General features: G+C 39.6%; 1 protein-coding gene across 2 annotated transcripts in view; it reads right to left on the bottom strand.

Annotated features, from left to right (window-relative positions):
* CNTN2 (contactin 2) overlaps positions 1-19,118 on the bottom strand; it is a 94,439-nt gene extending 75,321 nt beyond the window's left edge. The window contains exon 1 of one of the 2 annotated variants that reach the window (XM_077295069.1): positions 18,925-19,118. The gene's annotated coding sequence lies outside the window, so the exon portion shown is untranslated. Of the gene's footprint in view, positions 1-10,098; positions 10,162-18,924 lie in introns of those variants that run through there. The other variant, XM_077295070.1, reaches the window with a different exon arrangement.
* Between the last annotated feature and the right edge of the window lie 507 nt (positions 19,119-19,625).

The following is a 19,625-nucleotide window of genomic DNA, read 5'->3' as shown; positions in this document are numbered from 1 at the left end:
GCTGTCCACCTTACATGACCGCTTGCTTTACTGTAATGTGTCTTTCCATCTTCCGAGGGTTATGTCATTAGGTTTATGATTAACTATTGTATATTTTATAAGACTACACGTATATCTTATAGATCCCATCCTTATGTATGTTTATATTTGTAAATCAGTATAATCGCTTCATAAGAAAGCCATTTTGTTCCATTTCAGCCCTCATAATATACCGACCAATTTCTCAACAGGACATACCCAACCTGCCAGACTAAAAGGACTCGGCTAATAAATTTGTTTCTAATGCCTATCTCCCTGGAGTGCTATGATGGGGGCTATTGATGCTGAGAGTCAGCTCCCTCCTCCATTCTTGTTAATCCCTTGTCATTGCTCCCTTGAGGGGTCGTTGAATCCATTACAGTAGGTCACACACTTTTCCTTTTTACAACAGTAAAATCTAGACCCCCAGCCTTTCATTTCACTCTCTGTCTCCCTCTCCCCCTTATACTAAAAGGACATACTCATTTTGCTAAAGGCTCCTTATGGGATAGCAGGAAGATGCAAGCTCATTTACAGGCTCTTAGCAGATGAGGGCATAGTATATCCACAATGTCATCACTTATTTATAGGACAGCAACACACTCCATAATGAAGTACAAAATGAGGGTCCATTTAATACATGGCCTTAACGTTACTGAGCACTTAGATTTCAATACAATGAATTGATACATAAGAAATTCAGAAAAAAAAATGTCTAGCATCTTCAAGTACCAAAATGCAAGAAATATGTCCTCAACCTCCACGTCTTGAATTATGTATCATATAAATATAATTTCTCCATGACATCACAAGCTAGACCTTCACTGGGGTGACCGCTTACATTTCTAATAATGGAATAACTCTGGCATTTGATTGATGAATTGAAAAGGAAGCCATATTTTAGGAAATTAAATGTCACCAACATCCACTAGAAATTCTGCTAATAATTAAACTGACTTGTGAAAGCAATGAAGAGGTGCCACTTTAGGAACTTGGATTTCGAATTAACAAGACAATTATAGAAACTTAATACAAGAAGAATTGTGTATGTTATGTGCACAAAAGAGGATCTGGAAGTTAGGGCACCCGATATACAGGTCCTTCTCAAAAAATTAGCATATAGTGTTAAATTTCATTATTTACCATAATGTAATGATTACAATTAAACTTTCATATATTATAGATTCATTATCCACCAACTGAAATTTGTCAGGTCTTTTATTGTTTTAATACTGATGATTTTGGCATACAACTCCTGATAACCCAAAAAACCTGTCTCAATAAATTAGCATATCAAGAAAAGGTTCTCTAAACGACCTATTACCCTAATCTTCTGAATCAACTAATTAACTCTAAACACATGCAAAAGATACCTGAGGCTTTTAAAAACTCCCTGCCTGGTTCATTACTCAAAACCCCCATCATGGGTAAGACTAGCGACCTGACAGATGTCAAGAAGGCCATCATTGACACCCTCAAGCAAGAGGGTAAGACCCAGAAAGAAATTTCACAACAAATAGGCTGTTCCCAGAGTGCTGTATCAAGGCACCTCAATGGTAAGTCTGTTGGAAGGAAACAATGTGTCAGAAAACGCTGTACAACGAGAAGAGGTGACCGGACCCTGAGGAAGATTGTGGAGAAGGACCGATTCCAGACCTTGGGGAACCTGAGGAAGCAGTGGACTGAGTCTGGTGTGGAAACATCCAGAGCCACCGTGCACAGGCGTGTGCAGGAAATGGGCTACAGGTGCCGCATTCCCCAGGTAAAGCCACTTTTGAACCATAAACAGCGGCAGAAGCGCCTGACCTGGGCTACAGAGAAGCAGCACTGGACTGTTGCTAAGTGGTCCCAAGTACTTTTTTCTGATGAAAGCAAATTTTGCATGTCATTCGGAAATCAAGGTGCCAGAGTCTGGAGGAAGACTGGGGAGAAGGAAATGCCAAAATGCCTGAAGTCCAGTGTCAAGTACCCACAGTCAGTGATGGTGTGGGGTGCCATGTCAGCTGCTGGTGTTGGTCCACTGTGTTTCATCAAGGGCAGGGTCAATGCAGCTAGCTATCAGGAGATTTTGGAGCACTTCATGCTTCCATCGGCTGAAATGCTTTATGGAGATGAAGATTTCATTTTTCAGCACGACCTGGCACCTGCTCACAGTGCCAAAACCACTGGTAAATGGTTTACTGACCATGGTATTACTGCGCTCAATTGGCCTGCCAACTCTCCTGACCTGAACCCCATAGAGAATCTGTGGGATATTGTGAAGAGAAAGTTGAGAGACGCAAGACCCAACACTCTGGATGAGCTTAAGGCCGCTATTGAAGCATCCTGGGCCTCCATAACATCTCAGCAGTGTCACAGGCTGATTGCCTCCATGCCACGCCGCATCGAAGCAGTCATTTCTGCCAAAGGATTCCCGACCAAGTATTGAGTGCATAACTGAACATTATTATTTGATGGTTTTTTTGTTTGTTATTAAAAAACACTTTTATTTGATTGGCCGGGTGAAATATGCTAATTTATTGAGACAGGTTTTTTGGGTTATCAGGAGTTGTAGGCCAAAATCATCAGTATTAAAACAATAAAAGACCTGACAAATTTCAGTTGGTGGATAAGGAATCTATAATATATGAAAGTTTAATTGTAATCATTACATTATGGTAAATAATGAAATTTAACACTATATGCTAATTTTTTGAGAAGACCTGTAGTGCTCTTTGGCGAGTAGCATGTAAATCATTGTTGGTCACGTCTTGCCTCTTGGTATTTGCACCTCTATCATGATGAGATACGTTTTTAGCACTAAACATAAAGAACTAAAGCAATAAAGCACAGATCAATAATAATGTAAATGGTATAGATATTTCTCGACGTTTTCAGATTCGGTAATATGCATGATTAAGCCTTGATTATAAGAGCAGATTTTGTTCTATGCGTCCTGTCACTAATCCCATTAAATAACACTACAGTCAACCACTCCCCAGCCCTGAATGGCTGATAACAGATAACAATTAACAGCTCAGCACATGGAGATATGATTTAAAGGGGTTTTCTCATCTTCTTTCTTCAGGAGCACAACCCTCTCCTGCCTCATATTTTCCTGTTTGTCAAAGTGTGGTGTGCTTTTGAAGATTGACAGTTCAGTCCCCTGGCATGGTCGTCCCAATGCTATGAACTGCACACTCTTCTATACTGCAGGCAGAAGAGCAGCTTTGGATCTGCAGCATCCGAGGAGCCCCTGCATGATCTACAGCTATTGGTAGTGCTTCCAAGCTCTAGAGGAAAGAGTTTGCAAGTGTGTGTTCCTTGCCTAGCAAACCACTGAGGTTTAAAATGATGGCACAATGAGCCTAGAGTGTTAAAGTGAACATGAAACCTGATATAGCATGTATCAAGGACTGGCTAAATGATCTCATCTACGTATGTCTGATGCTGTTGGGTTTCAGAGAAAAACATACTTTAAAAGTTGCCGGCTTTTAAAAGCTACTTTGAAAGCTTCTCTCGACCCGCTGCCCTGGACACACAAATCTCTCCCTCTGTGTGTATGGAGAGAAACCTGCAAATTGCCTCTTCAGAGATGAAGAGGACTAGAACTTTAGTGCCACCTATTAGAAGTATTAATCCTAAAAGTCAATCTCGACCCTCTAATGAGCCTTGCCATATGACCAGGGCCGTGTTTAGAGTTTCTGCTGCCCTAGGCACTTTTAGTGCCGCCTCCCCCTTTTGTGAGTATGACACTATCGGCAGTGACTTTGGCAAGAATCGCTGATGTGAAAGTCGCCTTTTGCAGCAGATCTGGGCAGTTTTTCTGCATGTGCCGCGTAACGGATCACTTACGGCAACACTGCGTTCGGCCTCATTCATTCCCTATGGGATTTGCGGCACTTGCCATGATCTGGCAAATGCGGTACCATACCTCCCAACTTTTGAAGAAGGGAAGGAGGAATAAAGTTTGCGGCAAATTGTAGGCCACGCCTCTGACCACACCCATTTCACAACTAGTCACACCCATATCCACGTCCCAACCACAGCCATTTAGCACTGCTGATCACACTGCTTCATATACAATAATTATAAACAAAAAAATATGGCCACACAGGTCTCTGGAGTTATCTTGGCCCACTCCTCCATGCAGATCTTCTCCAAGTTATCTAGGTTCTTTGGGTGTCTCATGTGGATCTTAATCTTGAGCTCCTTCCACAAGTTTTCAATTGGGTTAAGGTCAGGAGACTGACTAGGCCACTGCAACACCTTGATTTTTTGCCTCTTGAACCAGGCCTTGGTTTTCTTGGCTGTGTGCTTTGGGTCGTTGTCTTGTTGGAAGATGAAATGATGACCCATCTTAAGATCCTTGTTGGAGGAGCGGAGGTTCTTGGCCAAAATCTCCAGGTAGGCCGTGCTATCCATCTTCCCATGGATGCGGACCAGATGGCCAGGCCCCTTGGCTGAGAAACAGCCCCACAGCATGATGCTGCCACCACCATGCTTGACTGTAGGGATGGTATTCTTGGGGTCGTATGCAGTGCCATCCAGTCTCCAAACGTCATGTGTGTGGTTGGCACCAAAGATCTCGATCTTGGTCTCATCAGACCAGAGAACCTTGAACCAGTCAGTCTCAGAGTCCTCCAAGTGATCATGAGCAAACTGTAGACGAGCCTTGACATGACGCTTTGAAAGTAAAGGTACCTTACGGGCTCGTCTGGAACGGAGACCATTGCGGTGGAGTACGTTACTTATGGTATTGACTGAAACCAATGTCCCCACTGCCATGAGATCTTCCCGGAGCTCCTTCCTTGTTGTCCTTGGGTTAGCCTTGACTCTTCGGACAAGCCTGGCCTCGGCACGGGAGGAAACTTTCAAAGGCTGTCCAGGCCATGGAAGGCTAACAGTAGTTCCATAAGCCTTCCACTTCCGGATGATGCTCCCAACAGTGGAGACAGGTAGGCCCAACTCCTTGGAAAGGGTTTTGTACCCCTTACCAGCCTTGTGACCCTCCACGATCTTGTCTCTGATGGCCTTGGAATGCTCCTTTGTCTTTCCCATGTTGATCATGTATGAGTGCTGTTCACAAGTTTGGGGAGGGTCTTAAATAGTCAGAAAAGGCTGGAAAAAGAGATAATGAATCCAAACATGTGAAGCTCATTGTTCTTTGTGTCTGAACTACTTCTTAACCCCTTCACCCCCAAGGGTGGTTTGCACGTTAATGACCGGGCCAATTTTTACAATTCTGACCACTGTCCCTTTATGAGGTTATAACTCTGGAACGCTTCAACGGATCTTGGCGATTCTGACATTGTTTTCTCGTGACATATTGTACTTCATGATAGTGGTAAAATTTCTTTGATATAATTTGCGTTTATTTGTGAAAAAAACGAATATTTGGCGAAAATTTTGAAAATTTTGCAATTTTCCAACTTTGAATTTTTATGCCCTTAAATCACAGACATATGTCACGCAAAATACTTAATAAGTAACATTTCCCATATGTCTACTTTACATCAGCACAATTTGGAACCAAAATTTTTTTTTGTGACGGAGTTATAAGGGTTAAAAGTTGACCAGCAATTTCTCATTTTTACAACACCATTTTTTTTAAGGGACCACATCTCATTTGAAGTCATTTTGAGGGGTCTATATGATAGAAAATACCCAAGTGTGACACCATTCTAAAAACTGCACCCCTCAAGGTACTCAAAACCACTTTCAAGAAGTTTATTAACCCTTCAGGTGTTTCACAGGAATTTTTGGAATGTTTAAATAAAAATGAACATTTAACTTTTTTTCACAAAAAATTTATTTCAGCTCCAATTTGTTTTATTTTACCAAGGGTAAGAGAAGAAATTGGACCCCAAATATTGTTGTGCAATTTGTCCTGAGTACGCTGATACCCCATATGTGGGTGTAAACCATTGTTTGGGCGCAGGGCAGAGCTCGGAAGGGAAGGAGCGCCATTTGACTTTTCAATGCAAAATTGACTGGAATTGAGATGGGACGCCATGTTGCATTTGGAGAGCCCCTGATGTGCCTAAACATTGAAACCCCCCACAAGTGACACCATTTTGGAAAGTAGACCCCCTAAGGATCTTATCTAGATGTGTGGTGAGCACTTTGACCCAACAAGTGCTTCACAGAAGTTTATAATGCAGAGCCGTAAAAATAAAAAATCATATTTTTTCACAAAAATGATCTTTTTGCCCCCAATTTTTTATTTTTCCAAGGGTAAGAGAAGAAATTGGACCCCAAAAATTGTTGTGCAATTTGTCCTGAGTACGCTGATACCCCATATGTGGGGGTAAACCACTGTTTGGGCGCATGGCAGAGCTCGGAAGGAAAGGAGCGCCATTTGACTTTTCAATGCAAAATTGACTGGAATTGAGATGGGACGCCATGTTGCATTTGAAGAGCCCCTGATGTGCCTAAACATTGAAACCCCCCACAAGTGACACCATTTTGGAAAGTAGACCCCCTAAGGATCTTATCTAGATGTGTGGTGAGCACTTTGACCCAACAAGTGCTTCACAGAAGTTTATAATGCAGAGCCGTAAAAATAAAAAATCATATTTTTTCACAAAAATGATCTTTTCGCCCCCAATTTTTTATTTTCCCAAGGGTAAGAGAAGAAATTGGACCCCAAAAATTGTTGTGCAATTTGTCCTGAGTACGCTGATACCCCATATGTGGGTGTAAACCATTGTTTGGGCGCAGGGCAGAGCTCGGAAGGGAAGGAGCGCCATTTGACTTTTCAATGCAAAATTGACTGGAATTAAGATGGGATGCCATGTTGCGTTTGGAGAGCCCCCGATGTGCCTAAACATTAAAACCCCCCACAAGTGACACCATTTTGGAAAGTAGACCCCCTAAGGAACTTATCAAGATGTGTTTTGAGAGCTTTGAACCCCCAAGTGTTTCACTACAGTTTATAACGCAGAGCCGTGAAAATAAAAATTCTTTTTTTTTCACAAAAATGATTTTTTAGCCCCCAGTTTTGTATTTTCACAAGGGTATCAGGATAAATTGGACCCCAAAAGTTGTTTTCCAATTTGTCCTGAGTACGCTGATACCCCATATGTGGGGGGGAACCACTGTTTGGGCGCATGACAGAGCTCGGAAGGGAAGGAGCGCCATTTAGAATGCAGACTTAAATGGATTGGTCTGCAGGCGTCACGTTGCATTTGCAGAGCCCCTGATGTACCCAAACAGTACAAACCCCCCACAAGTGACCCCATATTGGAAACTAGACCCCCCAAGGAACTTATCTAGATGTGTTGTGAGAACTTTGAACCCCCAAGTGTTTCACTACAGTTTACAACGCAGAGCCGTGAAAATAAAAAATCTTTTTTTTCCCACAAAACTTATTTTTTGGCCCCCAGTTTTGTATTTTCCCAAGGGTAGCAGGAGAAATTGGACCCCAAAAGATGATGTCCAATTTGTCCTGAGTACGCTGATACCCCATATGTTGGGGAAAACCCCTGTTTGGGCACACGGGAGAGCTCTGAAGGGAAGGAGCACTGTTTTCCTTTTTCAACGCAGAATTGGGTGGAATTCAGATCGGATGCCATGTCCCGTTTGGAGAGCCCCTGATGTGCCTAAACAGTGGAAACCCCCCAATTATAACTGAAACCCTAATCCAAACACACCCCTTACCCTAATCCCAACAGTAACCCTAACCACTCCTCTAACCCAGACACACCCAACCCTATTCCCAACCGTAAATGTAATCCAAACCCTAACCCTATCTTTAGCCCCAACCCTAACTGTAGCCCCAACCCTAGCCCCAACCCTAGCCCTAACCCTAGCCCTAACCGTAGCAATAACCCTAGCCCTAACACTAGCCGTAACACTAGCCCTAACCTTAGCCCTAACCCTAACCCTAGCCCTAACCCTAGCCCCAACCCTAGCCCTAACCCTAGCCCTAACCCTAGCCCCAACCCTAGCCCTAACCCTAACCCTAGCCCTAACCCTAGCCCCATCCCTAGCCCTAACCCTAACCCTAGCCCTAACCCTTGCCCTAACCCTAACCCTAGCCCTAACTCTAGTCCTAACTCTAGCCCTAACCCTAACCCTAATGGGAAAATGGAAATAAATACATTTTTAAATTTTTTTATTTTTCCCTAACTAAGGGGGTAATGAAGGGGGATTTGATTTACTTTTATAGCGGGTTTTTTAGCGGATTTTTATGATTGGCAGCCGTCACACACTGAAAGACGCTTTTCATTGCAAAAAATATTTTTTGCGTTACCACATTTTGAGAGCTGTAATTTTTCCATATTTCAGTCCACAGAGTCATGTGAGATCTTGTTTTTTGCGGGACGAGTTGACGTTTTTATTGGTAACATTTTCGGACACGTGACATTTTTTGATCGCTTTTTATTCCGATTTTTGTGAGGCAGAGTGATCAAAAACCAGCTATTCATGAATTTCTTTTGGGGGAGGCGTTTATACCGTTCCACGTTTGGTAAAATTGATAAAGCAGTTTTATTCGTCGGGTCAGTACGATTACAGCGATATCTCATTTATATCATTTTTTTTATGTTTTGGTGCTTTTATACGATAAAAACTATTTTATAGAAAAAATAATTATTTTGGTATCGCTTTATTCTCAGGACTATAACTTTTTTATTTTTTTGCTGATGATGCTGTATGGCAGCTCGTTTTTTGCGGGACAAGATGACGTTTTCAGCGGTACCATGGTTATTTATATCAGTCTTTTTGATCGCGTGTTATTCCACTTTTTGTTCGGCGGTATGATAATAAAGCGTTGTTTTTTGCCTCGTTTTTTTTTTCTTACGGTGTTTACTGAAGGGGTTAACTAGTGGGGCAGTTTTATAGGTTGGGTCGTTATGGACGCGGCGATACTAAATATGTGTACTTTTATTGTTTTTTTAATTTTATTTAGCTAAAGAAATGTATTTATGGGAATAATATTTTTTTTTTTTTCTTTATTTAGGATATTTTTTTTATTTTTTTTTTACACACATGTGGGGAATTTTTTTTTTACTTTTTTACTTTGTCCCAGGGGGGGACATTACAGATCATTGATCTGACAGTGTGCACAGCACTCTGTCAGATCGACGATCTGCTGTGCAGGGCTGCAGACTTACCAGCGCCTGCTCTGAGCAGGCACTCGGTAAGCCACCTCCCTCCCTGCAGGACCCGGATGCCACGGCCATCTTGGATCCGGGACCTGCGGCGAGGAGGGAGGTAGGAGACCCTCGGAGCAACGCGATCACATCGCGTTGCTCCGGGGGTCTCAGGGAAGCCCGCAGGGAGCCCCCTCCCTGCGCGATGCTTCCCTATACCACCGGCACACCGAGATCATGTTTGATCGCGGTGTGCCAGGGGTTAATGTGCCGGGGGCGGTCCGTGACCGCTCCTGGCACATAGTGCCGGATGTCAGCTGCGATATGCAGCTGACACCCGGCCGCGATCGGCCGCGCTCCCCCCGTGAGCGCGGCCGATCGCGTATGACGTACTATCCCGTCGGTGGTCATACGGGCCCACCCCACCTCGACGGGATAGTACGTCAGATGTCAGAAAGGGGTTAATACTTTAGGGGAACCAAACAGAATTCTGGTGGGTTGAGGGGTTGAATAATAAATGACCCTCTGAAAAGACTTTTCACAATTTTAAAAAAAAATAAACAAAGAAATAACATTTTTTTTTGCTGCAGTGCATTTCACACTTCCAGGCTGATCTACAGTCCAAATGTCACAATGCCAAGTTAATTCCAAATGTGTAAACCTGCTAAATCTGCAGGGAGTTGAATACTACTTGTAGGCACTGTATATATATATATATATATATATATATATATATATATATATATATATATATTACAATCAGTATTAATATGTGCCAATCACATAGGAGATGGAGCTTATTTCTAGTAATGATCCTTTAGGAATATAGCACAAGTTGCCATAAGAGAAAATAAAAAAACTGCAGAAGAGCACTGGAAAGTTTTTCACAAGTGACTTTTGCTTTGTGCATATTGCATTAATCTGCTTGAAGAAGTTTCAAACACATCAAGGAGCCAACAGCTTCAAAGGAATGATACATGTATTGTATAGAATAATGACATACAGATTAGATCACACTGGTGCTCTCGGGTGCAGAGTAATATTTCCCCAACAACCAGACAACGACCTATAGACAAAGTAAAAAGCTCTGTAAATCAGTGATCCTCATACTTGCATGCATTAAATGAAATACAGTATGTGTGCACAGGGCTTTAATTGATGGCGCATGAAGGTTATGCTGGACCACAAGTCACATGCAATAAAATACGTCTGTTACCCCCTGACTCATAGGAGCCATAAAAGCCAAACATTAACACCAGGAATTGGCTGCTAATAATGTTCCACAGGAAGCCACAATTTTCTATGTTAGTAAAATACAGGATGAAAGATGCAGCAGAATTCTATCACATATTGTACGAAACGGCGTACCCTGATGTATTATATGCGTTAGACACTTTGCATATCAACTTTAAGAGTTATAGGAAACATTTAGAAAATAGATACATAAAATGTCATTAACTGCACCTAATATACAGAGGGATACACCTTTTTATTACACAATGTCCAATAATACATGAACTCCATAGATTGTAAGCTCTTGTAATGATCGATTTTGCTGTACCTACTATCTAGAGAGTAGGTATGGAAAACAAGCTGAAAACCATGAAATCTCCCCATGTTTTCCTTTATATATTTTTTCCTATATATACAGTATATATATTTTTCAGTATTTTTGAGGAGAGTTTGAGTGATGTCAGTAGCAATGTATGGCAATAATATTGGCTGAGCTCAACCAGAAAATTCTATCAAGAGAAATAAAGATCTGGTCATTTGACAGAACCTGTAAGCTTCAAAAGTGTATAGCAGACCATAGCAATCAATATTTTAATAACTGCACCTTGAAGAGAATAAAAGGCTAAAAACATGACTACTATGTGGATCAAAAAACATCCATAATCTATACGCCAGTATTAACAAATATACATTAAGCGCTATCCACAAAAGCCTAGTAAAGAACAGACATAGAACCCCAACAAATTAGTAATGTATGAAAATATATATTCTATTAATCACACATAAATATGCATTGGTACATAAAGTGTACAAAATAAAATAAAATAAAGTGAAATTGAAGAGACTATAAGGCAAAGATGTTAAGGTTGGGAAGCACAGTGCTAGGTAAGTTGTTCTGCACTACTCGCAGGTAAAACTATACAAATACATAATGCGAAATAAAGCAGTAGTGTACTCAATATGTACTAATGACACAAAAAGTCATTTCACACAATATAGTAGAGATGGAGTATAGCCTGTAACCCGTGATGGTGGCTTAAACTGTCTAGATATCATTAACAACATAAAAATAGCTAGGTCAGGTCTGGGTGGTAGCCAAACTGCAAGGAGAAACTGCTGCAAATCTGCGAGACAGAAAGTTCACAATGATCATTGTGGTTTGGTCCTGATGAAGAGGTTTGGAAACGCGCTGACACAATAAACTCCTCCTGTCCCTTATACAAGGTATCTTTATGCTACTCCAAGGCCCTTAAGTAAAAATGTTAGTGAGTAACATTTGTTATTACTAATTATTGGCTATTTAGGAAAGAATTGGAGTTTGAGTCAGAGCGCGGAAAAATAACTTTGGATTATCAAATCTACAAGGCTGAGTAAAGATGAGCAGTGGTGAGGTGCTGGGCCCTCACTACTCTCTAGGATGAGGTCCTGTTCTGGAGATATACTGTATTCACTAACTTGGTTTTAACTACCATTAAAATAGTTTGGAGACAAACTGAATGCCAATAGTAAGCCAAGGCTGACAGAACATTCAGAGGTGTCCATAGCTTCTCTTCATTTTGGAGAACCATGACTGAGCTATCATGGCCAAGACCAAAAGTATTCTGAACTCTAGAGCAATGATCAGACTTTTCAGTGTTCACTGAATGTATATATTCTCATCATGTTTGCACATGATCCCTCTGTATTTTCTCTCATGGTCTTAAATCATATTGATAGGTTAAATGGGGTTTCCAGACAATGAAATTGATTTTTGAAGAAGGCATTTCTGTGTTTAACCAAGTGCCTCCAAGTACCTTTTCCAGTTCCACTGCAGACATAGCAGTTTTGAGCTCCTGTGTTCCATAATATAGATCGTATCTAGCAAAGACTTTTCAGCCAACATTATTTTACCCTGACCAAGCACCCTTGAAATCTGTTTGCCCGTCTACACTTTCTTCTTACTAAAAAAAAGTCCATCCGCTGAGGAAATGTAATTATGGAGCATCTACCTTAGTTGTGATGTCCTTTATATTTCTCAAGTTATAACCGAAGGACAAGAAAAATTTGTAGGACCCAACAAAATGTTGGGAAATTGCAGAACTGGGGCATCATGTGAGAGTGTAACAGTACTTTTTAGGGACTTTAAGTGTAATAAAAAAACATTTTTGCAGGTACAAGTCAGGATTTTATTAAATAGTGCTTTAATTAGTTTTCTATGAAAATTGATTAAAATGTGAGCGTGTTTGAGGGAAATTATAAACTGAACCCCTTTACCAGATAAGAATAGCATGTGTCTTATGAAGGACAATCTGACAATTATTATGTATTGCATTGATTTAAATGAAAAAACTGTAATTTTACGTTGTCTCCTTTTATGACAGCAAGATAATTTACCTTGCATAGTGTTCCTTCTAAGTTATTACATGTCTGCATAGACTTCCATGGCTTGATTTAGCATAAAAGATTTTAGCTGCCAATCTAATTGCTCTTTATGAAAGTGATAAAAAAAGATTAAAATTCTTTTTTGTCATTTGGGAAAAAAATCAATCTGTTCTTTGCCAAATTAGGCTTGGAAAACTTTGACCCGCAGTAAAATGTATATTTCTAAATTGACATGAAATATCTTTAAGTGATTAAAAATATTAAATGGATTTGCATTAATGAACAGTATAAAAGATATCAGCTGCGGGTTAGTTGGACCTATAACTTAGCCACCATACATCATCTCATTAAGGCGCATCCCTAATTAATTTCTATGATCTCATCTGAGATTACGAGACTTTACTTAGAGTGTAATGAGAAAGATGAGCAGGTCTGACTTATGGTTTTCCATTAGTGTTTGTTGAAGTTATAGATGACACTCGACCCTGTATCTTCTCTATCAAACAGCACAGAACGTATCCCACTACCATTATAGTCCATCTCATCTCAAGACACATTACAAAGTATCCTCTTAAAATGATTAAAATAAAGCAAAGTGAGTGCCTTTATTACTCACTTAGGGTTTGTCACCGATCCCTGAAATTTATTAAAGCTTTAAAATAGAGTCAAATATTTGTCATTCATCAAAGATATTGGATCAACTTTAGGAAGGAGTTTTAATGATGAATTTGTGGGTAATATTTCTTAATGAAAATTCAAATCTGTCCATTGTGGAGTCATTTGGAAACTCGTGAGATCAGAGATGTGCTTTGGATATTCGTGGAGATGATAAAATACATGGTCCTGGAAGTTTCTTTTTGTGTGCAAGCATTAAGATAAGTATATTATAGTTGCACATAGGATAATTTTAGGAATTCTTTTTTGACAATTTTTTAAGACATTTTTTACTAATGAATTCGGAGATTATGATATTCTTGGGATAGCTAGGGCGCTAGATCCTGAATCTTTGGACACCTGACATAGATATATTGTGGATCCAGCAAGTGACAGGTTGATGTGCTATTATGTGGCCCGTAAGCACTTTATGGTTATAAGTTATTTAGACTATACTTGAAAATGGAAGATGTTTTACGTCAAAGACTATACTATTGCCTGCCGGCAGGAAGTTTTCATCCACTGTTTCAGTGGTCATTGGTGAACTATTGATTTTTTTGTTGTACTTGCAGACAACAGGCTGATCAATATATATACAGAACAAACAATTGATTTTTTTTTTTAACTTGAATCTGTTTTTTTTTTCTTTAGTATCTACTCATCAATAAAAGACAACTCAGATGGAAAATTTGGGCTTTGACCCCACTTATGAAATGCTTTCTTTCACTCCGGGTCTACCATTGTACCTGTCTCGATTCAAACGTGGCAGTTATGTGGTAAATCCAACATCTATTGCTCCATTCTAGAATCAGTTACATAGGTTGCAATATTTATGACACGTCCTCCCCAAAACACTCAATTTTGAAAAAGAATAAGAAAGTTGGGGAAAATTTTAGATTTCAGAGATTTTTTAAAAGTTTTATCAAATAGAAGTTTTTTTTGTCAAACGTAAAAACGTTTTATTTTTGTAGCGTTTAGTAGAAAATTAAGATTTTAACCATCATATCTCAACGTAGCTGATGTAACTGATATCAAAATTGTAATTTCCGAATTGAATTATGCCACTTAGCTCTTCTACAGGGGTCCCCAAGCCATGGCTCAGGAGTCACATGTGGCTTGTGGGCCTATCATGTGTGTCTTGCGGGTGTCAGCCAGTACATATATATATATATATGTAGTAAGCTAGATACTGGTTGATACTGCCAGTTAGAGAGGTGCTTGAAGCTGGATTCAATAGTGTGTTGGGAGTGCTAGATGCGAGAATACCGAATGGAGGTAATGTGGGAAAGGAACTACGTTTGTATGCTGCTTATAATCGAGGGAGGCACAAGGTGTTGGTGTACTTTGTGTGGGGAAGCTTTGACTGTCATTATACCGGTAATGGAGATTATGGGGATCTCTATGGTGTAGGGCGCTGTGCTGGATGTCACTTGACATGGTGCTCTGCATGTTGCTCATGTCCATCTCTTGGGGTGAAATATGTCTCTCAAGATAAGAAAAGTTGGGGGATCACTGCTCTACTGCAATAACAGAAGCTGTACAAGCATTATTGTGACCCTCTGACAATTATGGCACATTTCAGATGACCTTAGTGAAATCCATAGCACCCATTGGTTTGCTTTAATTGCAGTCATTGTTGAAAACTTCCCATGTACTGTAAGATGTATTTCCTAAAGCTATGGTCAGGGTCCAATCCAGCTGTATGAGAAAAGTGTAGAATCACATAATAGCCATGAAATTGTCCAAGTCATTGAATATCTGGAATTACGAACACTACAGATCACCATACATGGTCCATGTTTTGGCACCATTGTCATATTTATGTAATATCACACAAATACATCATCACTTGTTGTATCAGCTTATTAACAATTACACCTTTTTTGCACAGGTTTTGATGTGCCAGAGATGAGAAATCAATATTAGAAGCCATATGCAAATCAAGCTGGAAGTGTGCTCAGGCGTGTCTTCTGCACTTGAACTGTTTTTTTTCCCCCAAGTGCATTGGCACTCCCCAGTGCATTTTCCTCTTGAATATATAGTGTCTATGCAGAATTTCTAATCACTGGCACGTTGGATGAGGTGTGATAGTCATTGGAGGACAAGTGCCTATATAACCATAGCACTTCTTCCATGTGTGATAATGACGTGTTCCCTTAAAATCATGTGTAGAAAGCAACTCTGTTGCATAATTGGTGAAGCCAAGTGGTCTTATACTGCATATTTCTACTGTTATAGTCCTGTGTTCGTTGCCAGCAAAAAGGAACTTCGTTTGCGCTTTAATTAAATTGAACATTTCATGCCGCTTCTCTAACTTCTTCCTTTTTCTTTTGACTCATGAAAAAAACTGCACTTTCAGATTTTAAAATGAATTTTTTACTTGTGACTCGGGCGCTTAAAATAACGAACCTAAAATTGCAAAGCATGGTTCATTACTTTTTAACATTCTGCTGCTACTACGGTGGGTTGGAGTTTCATTTGTCTGATTTTCAACAGAAGCCACATTTGCAGCTTGCTAAATTACTAGTCAATAGGAAGAAATATGGACGTCTTGTGATTCACTCTGCTTTATAGCAAACACTAGTGCACCTCATTGACCCCATTCATAACCATGATTAAAATCATATCCCTTCTTTGCCTCTGCCTATATACCAGTATGTAGTGTACATGTGATATAATATTATATGACACTAGAGCATTTAATTTAATACATTTTTTGTTCTTCTACACCGGGGATACATAGAATGCATATGGATCAATATCAGAAGTAACCTAAGGTCCATACAGATGTGTGTGGTCCGATACAGGACTTGCTCAGTTGCCAGCTACACTGAGTATTTGTCCACTTCCTAAGCTGCTTCTAATACAGCGTCCAACACCCCAGGCTACTTATACACAGGGTATGCCGCAACAGATGGGTCAAAAACCATCAAGGGCCAAAAGAACAAATGAAATGAATGAATGTGTTGTGCTCAGATGAAACGTGCATTTGGGAAGCGTTTAATTCCTTGAAAATGACTTTCAATTAAAAAAAAATGAAAATATGGGGGTTTGATCTAATTAAAGTAGAAAACTACTTGCTATACTGTGGCAGATGTATCAACTTACACACAAATAATAATGCGTGTATATTACAAGCTACATCTGTTGCTTTTGCTTTCTAAGCTTTCATGATACAGTGCAGAATGGACATTGTGGTGTATAGTGTGTATCAGAGGCAGCTTACGATATTTCCACTTATTCTTATTGATGATTTTTTTGTACCTATTTAAGAGTCATAATTAAACATACCATAAAAAATTATATATATATATATATATATATAAATACATTGTACATTACATTGTAAATAAAAATAATTTGAAAGGATAGAACTCCTAAAAAGCAGAGAGAAGACATTCTTTTATAAGTGCATATCTAATAAAAAGCAAAGTTGGAGGTGTCCAAAGCTCAGTTAGTGCTTTGTGCGCTTGAAGTAAGGCTTGCGAATCCAAGAATATATTGCAACTGGTTAAGTGCCAGGTTGGTGGCTTCCAAAACACCATAGGTGTTCAGCATCTAGTAAGTAGAATCTCATTTATTGAATTTCCATAAAACAACGCATTTTGGGGATTTGAATCCATTTCTAGAGTTTGCAGAAAGAGGGATAGTTATAAGATTACAAACTTGGCAAAGGGAAATAAATCCCCAAAACGAGTTGTTTATGGAAATGGAATATATTACATTCTACTTTATTACTGACTATTGACGCCTTTGGTCTTTTGGATCCCACTGACTTTGCATCTAACCAATTGCCACATACTATTGCTACCCTCTGAACGGTTGGCACCCTGAAGCCTGAGTAATCCAGACACCAACTACCTACATCCATACATTATTTACACTTTTCAGTAGTGTTGTGCCTGTTCTTGTACAACCCTTTAAAGAGAGCACCCACCTTCAGCATTTTTTAATCATTTTGTCTATCTTCTTTAATGTGTACTAACACAATTTAGTGCCTATTTCTGTCCTTTTTGATTCTACATTTTATTTCTGATGTGAATTACTGCTTATCTCTTGTAGTAAAGGAATGCATTACTCTTATAAGGATGTATTAGGAAAACTTTACTCTTTAATATATTGTAAAGGAAGTTACATGGTAATAGCTACAGCTTTGGGGCACTGGGAAACTGTCTCTCTTTAAGGATACCAGCTGTGTATGGAATCTTATAGGTAATGATCTATTGGAAAAGAAATAGCTAGCAGATAAATTGTTACATTTTATTTTATAAGAAGATGGTTGGGTTTTACAAACTACAAAATAACTGCAACTAAATTCTCAATTTCCCTTCTTCAGGAGTTTTCATTCCTGGTACCTATCTATTATTTGAGAATGCCGACGTAGCTGATATTTGACTTTTCAACTATTTGGATCTCAAAAGTGCACAGAAGTTTTAGCCAATTTATAGAACAGTGGCCAACATTCAAGTAAGACTTTAGGCCTTCTCTTTAGAAGTTAATAATACAAGAGTAATTAGGAACTACAGAACGGATATCATTCACAATATCTTTTACCAAATTTACAACGTTGTGTGTATCATAAGAACAAAGATACCGGCAACAGCTCTGAGTAGGCAATTTGATGCTGAGGCCAGAGAAAGGCAATCCATGCATTTAGAGAAATCTGGTCATAAACCATCCTCACCATTGTAGCCTACATTGAGCATCCTTTGGAGGTGTTTATGGGGTCAAAAGTCAGGCCGTGACTTCTGTATACTGCCAGCTATATTACTTACTCCTTTTTTTCTATATCTCTTCTATATAAGTTTGTCTTCAACTTCTTCTTCATTGACCCACCCAGTTTATCCACACCTTGGTCCTACTCAATACATAGTTCATATGGACGTTTTAAGACAGGGATACAAACATTTATATTGTTTTTTATGTATCAGTGAAAATAATTTTATGTTACATTCTTAATGTAAAGACTTCCATCCCTACTGATTCCTGAAATCTACAGATGATCATTGCCAGTTCCTCACAGATTTATTATAATACTTCTTGTAGAGTATCTCTGCTTTGAGAACGGCCTCAGGACAAGTAATTAATAACTAGAATCACTTGGGTGTATACAATTTTTGGCAGATTTTCTGCACCTCGTTGTCACACATTTGTCATACTATGAAGTCACCCAAGCACTAGTTGTGAGTTTAGACTTCCATGCAGCACAACCAGCATCATATCCGAACCGTCCTGCCTTGCAGTCGCAGTTCTTAAGGCCATGCTGAAGAACCTAAGACTATGCTAGCATATCTACTAAAGCTGATACATAGACTCAGCAGTCTGTGCCTTCTTGCTTCTAGGTATTTTGCCAAGACTTGCATTCCTGTACACTTCCGGTCATTTAGCCTTTGGATGCAAACCTTTATATATGAATATGTATGATACTGTAAGACACAATTTAATGACAAATTCTAACAAACTAGGTGTCCCGCAATGGTATGTGCACATCACTACTACTAATAATAATAATATTAAAAAAAATTTAAGTCGGCAAATGATTAAATGGCAGCCTTATCTAGTGATGCAAAATAAACCCTACCTGAATTAAAAAAGACAGGTGCCAGTGCCACAGCAGCGGATACTTCTGTCGCTCTCTTCACATCACATACAGAAATCTGCAGCAAGGAGGGAGGGTGCAGGTTCAGTGCTATGGATATATATATGTGTGTATCAGGATGCTGCAAGCTGACTGCATCAGTATACGCTCCTCCTCTCTCTCCGTCTCTCACTCTCTCTCTTCTTCTCTCCCTCCCTTTTTCCTCAGTCTCCCTCTAACTCCCTCCCTTTCCCTCCGGAGTCCTCCCTGAGAGGGCAGGGGCACAGACACATTGGCAGATGCACAGACGGTGCCAGGTTTCTTTGCACTGGTACATTATACTGTAGATAAATGTAGACGTTCTCCTGTTGTGTCATCCTATTACTGGGATTGCCATATGCTCTCTAACATTGCACGACAGCCATGTATATCATGCTGCAGTCATTAAATGGAGTAGAGCCGAGTTTCTCGGGTGCAGCGGTCATGTATTTGTGATTTCGCAAAAGTAATTTCGATATGATGTGTGATTTACAGCGCACAGTATATGAGAGTAGGAAACCAGCTACATTATCTTTTATGTCATTTTATGTTAATAAAGTTTAATTGCTGTCTAGTGAAAAGTTGTGTAACTTTCTAATACACTTTATAATCCTCTTCGTCTTGAAGCTACCTGCTTATTCTCAGTGGGAGGGAACCTTCATGGT

Source organism: Ranitomeya variabilis, chromosome 3 (genome assembly GCF_051348905.1).
Source record: "Ranitomeya variabilis isolate aRanVar5 chromosome 3, aRanVar5.hap1, whole genome shotgun sequence".
Lineage (NCBI taxonomy): Eukaryota > Metazoa > Chordata > Amphibia > Anura > Dendrobatidae > Ranitomeya > Ranitomeya variabilis.
The sequence above is the reverse complement of the archived record's forward strand: the minus strand, read 5'-3'. Positions and strand labels throughout refer to the sequence as shown.